A 6,668-nucleotide genomic window follows, 5' to 3' on the forward strand; every position below is an offset into this window, starting at 1 on the left:
CGGCTAAGGCAAATGACTCAACATAGCAAAAGTATATCTATCATGCCTCAACACATAAGAAGTTAGCCTAGACATGATTTGTAGCATGGATGATAGCTCACATAGTCATATAAATGGAGAAAATACGATATCAAAGAAACATGATAGCAAGGCAAGGCATATATGGCCTAAGAACTACTGGGATCATGAATAATCCTGGTATACGCATATATGCATGTCACCTAGCATGTGTGTCACCCCCAATACATAACAAATACTATAGCCAACGGGGAGTTACCCTCAAACCAAATTTTAAAAAGTTACTTACCTCATCTGGGCTGGTCTTCAACCTCGAATCATGTCAAAATCTCGATCTAGCCCTCAATCGTACAAATCCTAGCCAAACATTATCCGAGGAAGTTAAATAATGTCATAGGAAGAGATCCCAATCCATAGAGCTTTGATCTTTGAAAAATTTCTAAAATGTTAACCTGGGACCACATGCCTGAAATCCGAAATCAATACCAAAATTCGATGATCCATGATATTCGGATTAAAGTATGTATATTTAATTACCTCGCATTTTACTCATGTTTCATAGATTTTGAATATGTAATGTAATGATTTATGCTAATTCGTAGTATTTTTATGTGTAGGAATCATCCGGAGGCAATTTGGGACGAAAGTGTGTGAATTGAAGCAAAAAGGGGACGAAACAAAATGAAAGAAAAGCCACAAAGTAGCGCCCAGGGTAGCGTGAAGCGCTACATGTGGCGCACAAATCAGAACCTCCAAATTTCCAGTGCTAGGGCTAGCTCCCCATGCTACCCTGGGCGCTGGTGATGGGATTTTGTCCTATTTCGCCCGGGACTTGATTATTTCGACCCCAAGACGCCCTTAACTCGTATAAAAGCAAACCTAAACATATTTTGGCAAGAGGGACATCACTTTGAGAGAGAAACACAAGTAAGAAACACCCGGGAGCACGGAATTCATCAATCTTCCATTCTTCTTCTAGTATTCATAGCTTTATGTTTAAAAACAATATTTTGATGATTGTTATGAACATGAGTGGCTAAGAACCTCATTATTCTGGGGGTTATGGGTCGTTCTTTACTATTGTAAATTGACGGTTGATTTTTTTCTTGACTTTATCATAGTAATTTATTTATTCAATCTTGCTATTAATTATTTTATTGCGTAGCTAACAATAGAGTACTATCTACGAATTGATAGTTGAGCTCGAAAGTGGGAACTATAAATTATATATAGGATTAAATAGAGTAAGTTCTTGAATCCGAGCATCGGAGAATAGATTTGTGATTAGCATATACATATTCTAGTTGCCTTACTTGGTTATTTTTGCCGAAAATATACATGTGTTCTTGTCAAGTTTGATTTTATAGACATATAGTCTTAGGTTAGCTTGAATAGGCGAGCGAAGCATTGAAAGAACTTCATGAGCATAATAAATGTCGCTAATCAACAAGGCATGTGATTCAAGTGATTACATCAACCTAAAAAATGCAATAGGAGAGACGTCAATCCCATAACCCTGGAATATACCCATCTCATTGAATTCTTTCTAAGTATTTGTTTGCGCTACTTGCGATCTTGTTTTGTTGTTTGCTTATTAGTTCGTAGTAATTTAGTTATAAAAATCACAATCATCTTCTTCACAATCACTTGAGCATTAAATTTATAAATAGCTTAGATTGAACAATAGTGGATCATAAATCGTCGTGGGAACGATACTTTCTTATCACTTTATTACTTGTCGACCGCATATACTTGCGTGTGCGTTTAGACCCAACAAGTTTTTGGCGTCGTTGTCGGGGATTTAGAAATTAGTTGTTTGTCTGAAATAAGCTCTTATTTCTTTTTGTTCAAGTGTTAATATGTTTGACTGTTTCTGACTCTACAGGTGTTCACCTTGAATGCTAAGAAGAAGCAATAGTTTGAACAACCTTCCTCCTCCTGATCCTGAACCCGAAAGACTCTTTCACAGGTTAAAGAGGGAGGCGGAAGAAAGAGAAAGAATTGCAGAGTTGGGTATTGTATTCCAACCACAGCTAATCGAGATGGCAGAAAATTAAGAAAGACCAGTGATTGAGGCCGCAAGGCCTAGTCTCGCGAATATGACTCAGGCTATTGTGAAGCCTGATATAACTGGGTACTTTGAGATAAAACAGTACATGGGGTAACTGATTCAATCCACACGGCTATTTGTGGGGTTGTCAAGGGAAGATCCCCAAAGGCATATATAGAATTTCTCGGAGATTACAGATACATACAACTATCCGAACGTCTCTAAGGACTATGTTAGACTAACTTTTTTCCCCTTTTCTCTAATGGGGGAAGCAAAGGAATGGTTAAACAAAGGGCCCACAAACTCAATTCTTACTTGGGATGATTTGGCACGAAAATTCTTAATCAAATTTTTTCCCACTAAGAAGACAAAGGCATTAAGGATCTAGATTCTTGGGTTTAAACAACGAGATGGTGAGACTCTTCGTCAAGCTTGGGAAAGATATAAGAAACTACTCAGAGACTGTCCATATCATTGTCATACTGATGAGGTATTGGGACATACTTTTGTGGATAGATTGGACGAGACCTCCAAATTAAATCTAGATTCAACTTGTGGAGGAAGTTGCATACAAAAGCCATAAGTGAGATTCAGACTCTGCTAAACAGTTTCACTTCAAATGATCATGACTGTCAGGGAGAAGGTGACTCAAGAAGGATGATAAAATAGAAAGCAGCAGGTACACTCGAGCTGGATGAGATGTCAGCCGTGCGAGCGGAGATTGCTAAATCGAAAAACCAAATGGCTAAGATAGAAATGGGTCAAGGGCATCAGATGCAACAGGTTCAGAGGATAACCATATGTTGTGAAATTTGTGAAGATGGTCATATGAGTAACCAATGTCCGGTGAATCTTGAATCTATCTATTATGTGGGCCAGCAAGGTAGAGGTCCAATGAACCAGAATAGTCAATATGGGAACACCTATAATCCCAACTGGAGGAATCACCCGAATTTCTCATGGGGTGGGAACCAGACCACTCAAAATCAATATAGGCCTCAAGGGAACTATAATAAGCTTTAAAAGTCACCTCAACAGATAGAAGAAAGCACTAATGATGTTGAAAAAGCTGTTGATTGACAACCAGCAACTTCGTATAAATAATCAGTAATTGAGGACTGAATTTTGAAATATAGAGAGGCAGATTGGGCAATTGGCTGCACATCGAAATACTCTACCTGCAGGGGCCCTTCCCAACGATACAAATAAGAATCCTCAGGTAAATGCTATAATTTTGAGGAATGACAGAGAATTAGAAGAAGTACCAAAAAGAAAGAAAGAACAAGTCACTCCTAAGGGTGAACTGATTCCCACAACTGTGGGAGAAGCTAAGAAAGAAACTAAAGAAAGTGAAAAGACTCTGATTGCAAGTCCACCACCTCCTTTCCCACAAAGATTGAAGAAGAAAAGTGATGACTGGATGTTCAACAAATTTCTTGATATGCTGAGCCAAATTCAATTAAATCTCCCATTGGTTGATGTGTTACGTGAAATACCGAAATATGCTAAGTACATCAAAGATATTGTGGCTAAAAAAATGAGGTTGACATAGTTTGAGACAGTGATACTTACTGAAGAGTGCACCTCGAGGATTCAAATAAAATTACCGCAAAAGTTAAATGATCCGGGGAGCTTCACCATACCTATTCGAATTGGTAAGGTCGAGGGCCTGTTTGGGAGCTCCAAGGCCAACCACTATCATGTTGCAGCTTGCTGATAGATCTATTGTCCACTCCGAGGGGGTGATAGAAGATGTGCTACTACAAATTGGGCAATTTATTCTGCCAGCAAATTTCATTATACTAGATTGTGAAGCTGATGAACACGTCCCCATCATCTTGGGACGACCTCTCTTAGCCACCGCTGATGCTGTGATCAAAGTTCGTGAAGGAAAAATGATTCTTCGGGTTCATAATATGGAAGCAGTCTTTAATGTGTACAAGACAATTCAGCTGCCAAGTCACTATGAGGATCCAACTATAATATCTGTGATTGAAAAAGAAAAAGAAAAAAATGATGTGGGTGCATATCTGGATGACTCTCTAAAGAAAGCACTTATGTTGTTTGATAACATTGACTTGGATAACGAGGTGAAAGAGATGGTGCATCATCTAGATGCATGTGCTTACATCAAAGGACTGATCGTTTTCGAGCCTTTAGATAGACCAATTGAGCCACCCCCAAGACGTCTATCGAAGAATCTCCTAAATTGGAACTCAAGCCCCTACCTTCCCATCTCCATTACGCCTATCTGGGTGTTGATGAAACCTTACATGTTGTTTTATCTTATGAGTTATCTATTTTGCAGGAAGAAAAGCTACTTCGCGTACTTAGAGAGCACAAGCGGGCAATTGGATGGACCATGGATGACATTCGTGGTATTAGCCCAGCATTTTGTATGCATAAAATTGTCATGGAGGATGGACACAAACTGAGTGTTGGACACCAACGCCGCTTGAATCCAATCATGAAGGAAGTGGTAAGAAAGGAAGTCATAAAGTGGCTCGATGTAGGTATTAACTTCCCCATATCTGATAGCAAGTGGGTAAGTCCAGTCCAGTGTGTACCTAAAAAGGGTGGAATGATGGTGGTCATAAATGATAATAATTAATTAATTCCAACTAGGACTGCCACTGGTTGGAGAATTTGTATTGACTACCGGAAACTGAATAATACTACTAGAAAAGATCACTTCCCCCTTCCCTTTATTGATCAGATGTTAGATAGGTTGGTCGGAAAAGACTATTCTTGTTTCCTTGATGAATATTCCTTCTATAACCAGATCTCAATTGCACCATAGGGCCAAGAGAAGACCACCTTCACTTGTCCTTATGGCACATATGCTTTTAAGCGAATGCCATTTGGGTTATGCAATGTACCTGCGACTTTTTAAAGGTGATGATGGCAATCTTTACTAATAGAGTAGAAAAATTTGTTAAAGTATTTATGGATAATTTTTCAGTCTTCGGACCATCTTTTGATGAATGCTTAACGAATTTGAGTAAAGTGCTTTCTAGGTGTGAAGAGACGAGTTTGGTGCTGCACTAGGAGAATTGCTATTTTATGGTACGAGAAGGAATTGTACTCGGGCACAAGGTGTACAAAGATAGGTTGGAGGTGGATAAGGCAAAAGTGGATGCAATTGGAAAATTGCCGCCTCCGATCTCTGTCAAAGGAGTCAAAAGCTTTTTTGGGCATCTAGGTTTTTATCATAGGTTCATTAAAGATTTCAGCTCCCTTGTTTAGGTTGCTTGAGAAGGATACGCCTTTCAAGTTTGATGAACACTGCTTGAAAGCATATGAGGAGTTGAAAAAGAGATTGGTGACTACACCAATTATCACCGCCCTAGACTGGGGAGAGTCTTTTGAGTTGATGTGTGATGCAGTGACATGACAATTGGGGTCGTATTGGGCCAGAGAAAAAAATAAAGTGTTTCACTCAATTTACTACACTAGCAAAACTCTAAATCCAACCCAAATAAATTACACAATCACAGAAAAAGAGTTGCTAGCGGTAGTATGTGTGTTTGGCAAATTTAGGACCTACTTGGTCGGAACTAAATTCATCATCTACACAGACGATGCAACCATCAGGTATTTTGTTTGAGAAAAAGGATGCTAAGCCTAGACTAATTCGTTGGGTTCTTCTTTTGCAGGAATTTGACGTGGAAATCAAAGATAAAAAAGGGACAGAAAATCAGGTGGCCGACCATTTGTCGAGCTTGGAAATGCGCGCACATGTTGAGGAAGGGGGTGAAATTCAGGAAAGTTTTCCCAATGAGCAATTTTTAGCCATTACAACTAGCCCAGCCCCATGATATGCTGACTATGTGAACTTTATTGTAAGTGGGGTGACTTCGTCAAAGTTATCTCCGGATGGTAAGAGAAAATTCATGCATGATGTTAGGCTTTGTCTCTGGGATGAGCCATTTTTGTTTAAGCAGTGTGCGGATCAGCTGGTGCACCGATGTGTTCCTGAGGAGGAGATGGAAGAAATTTTACATGATTGCCATGCATCACCATATGGGGGGCACCATGGTGGAGATAAAATGACAGCAAAGGTGTTGCGGTCGGGATTCTATTGGCCTAAGCTATTCAAGGATGCATATGCTTTTATGAAAATGTCTGATAGGTGTCAAAGGATGGGTACAATCCCGAGAAGGCACGATATTCCATTGAAAGGCATACTTGAGGTCGAAATCTTCTATGTTTGGGAAATAGACTTCATGTGGCCGTTTCTAGCATCAAATGGCCATCAATACATCTTAGTTGCAGTTGACTATGTGTCAAAGAGGGTTGAGGCTGTGGCTATGAATGATGCTAAAGGGGTAGTGGGATTTATGAAGAAAAATATATTCACCAGATCCGGGACTCCGCACGCTTTGATCAGTGATGGAGGTACTCACTTTTGTAACAAACTGTTGGGCAATCTGTTAGCTAAGTATGGGGTGAGACACAAGGTCGCAACTCCTTATCATCCGCAAACTAGTGGTCAAGTAGAGGTCTCAAATAGGGAGGTGAAGCAAATTTTGGAGAAGACAGTGAGAGAAAGTAGGAAGGACTGGGCTAGAAAGCTAGATGACGCTCTATGGGCATATCA

Source organism: Nicotiana tabacum, chromosome 13 (assembly GCF_000715075.1).
Source record: "Nicotiana tabacum cultivar K326 chromosome 13, ASM71507v2, whole genome shotgun sequence".
In the NCBI taxonomy this organism is placed as follows: Eukaryota; Viridiplantae; Streptophyta; class Magnoliopsida; order Solanales; family Solanaceae; genus Nicotiana; species Nicotiana tabacum.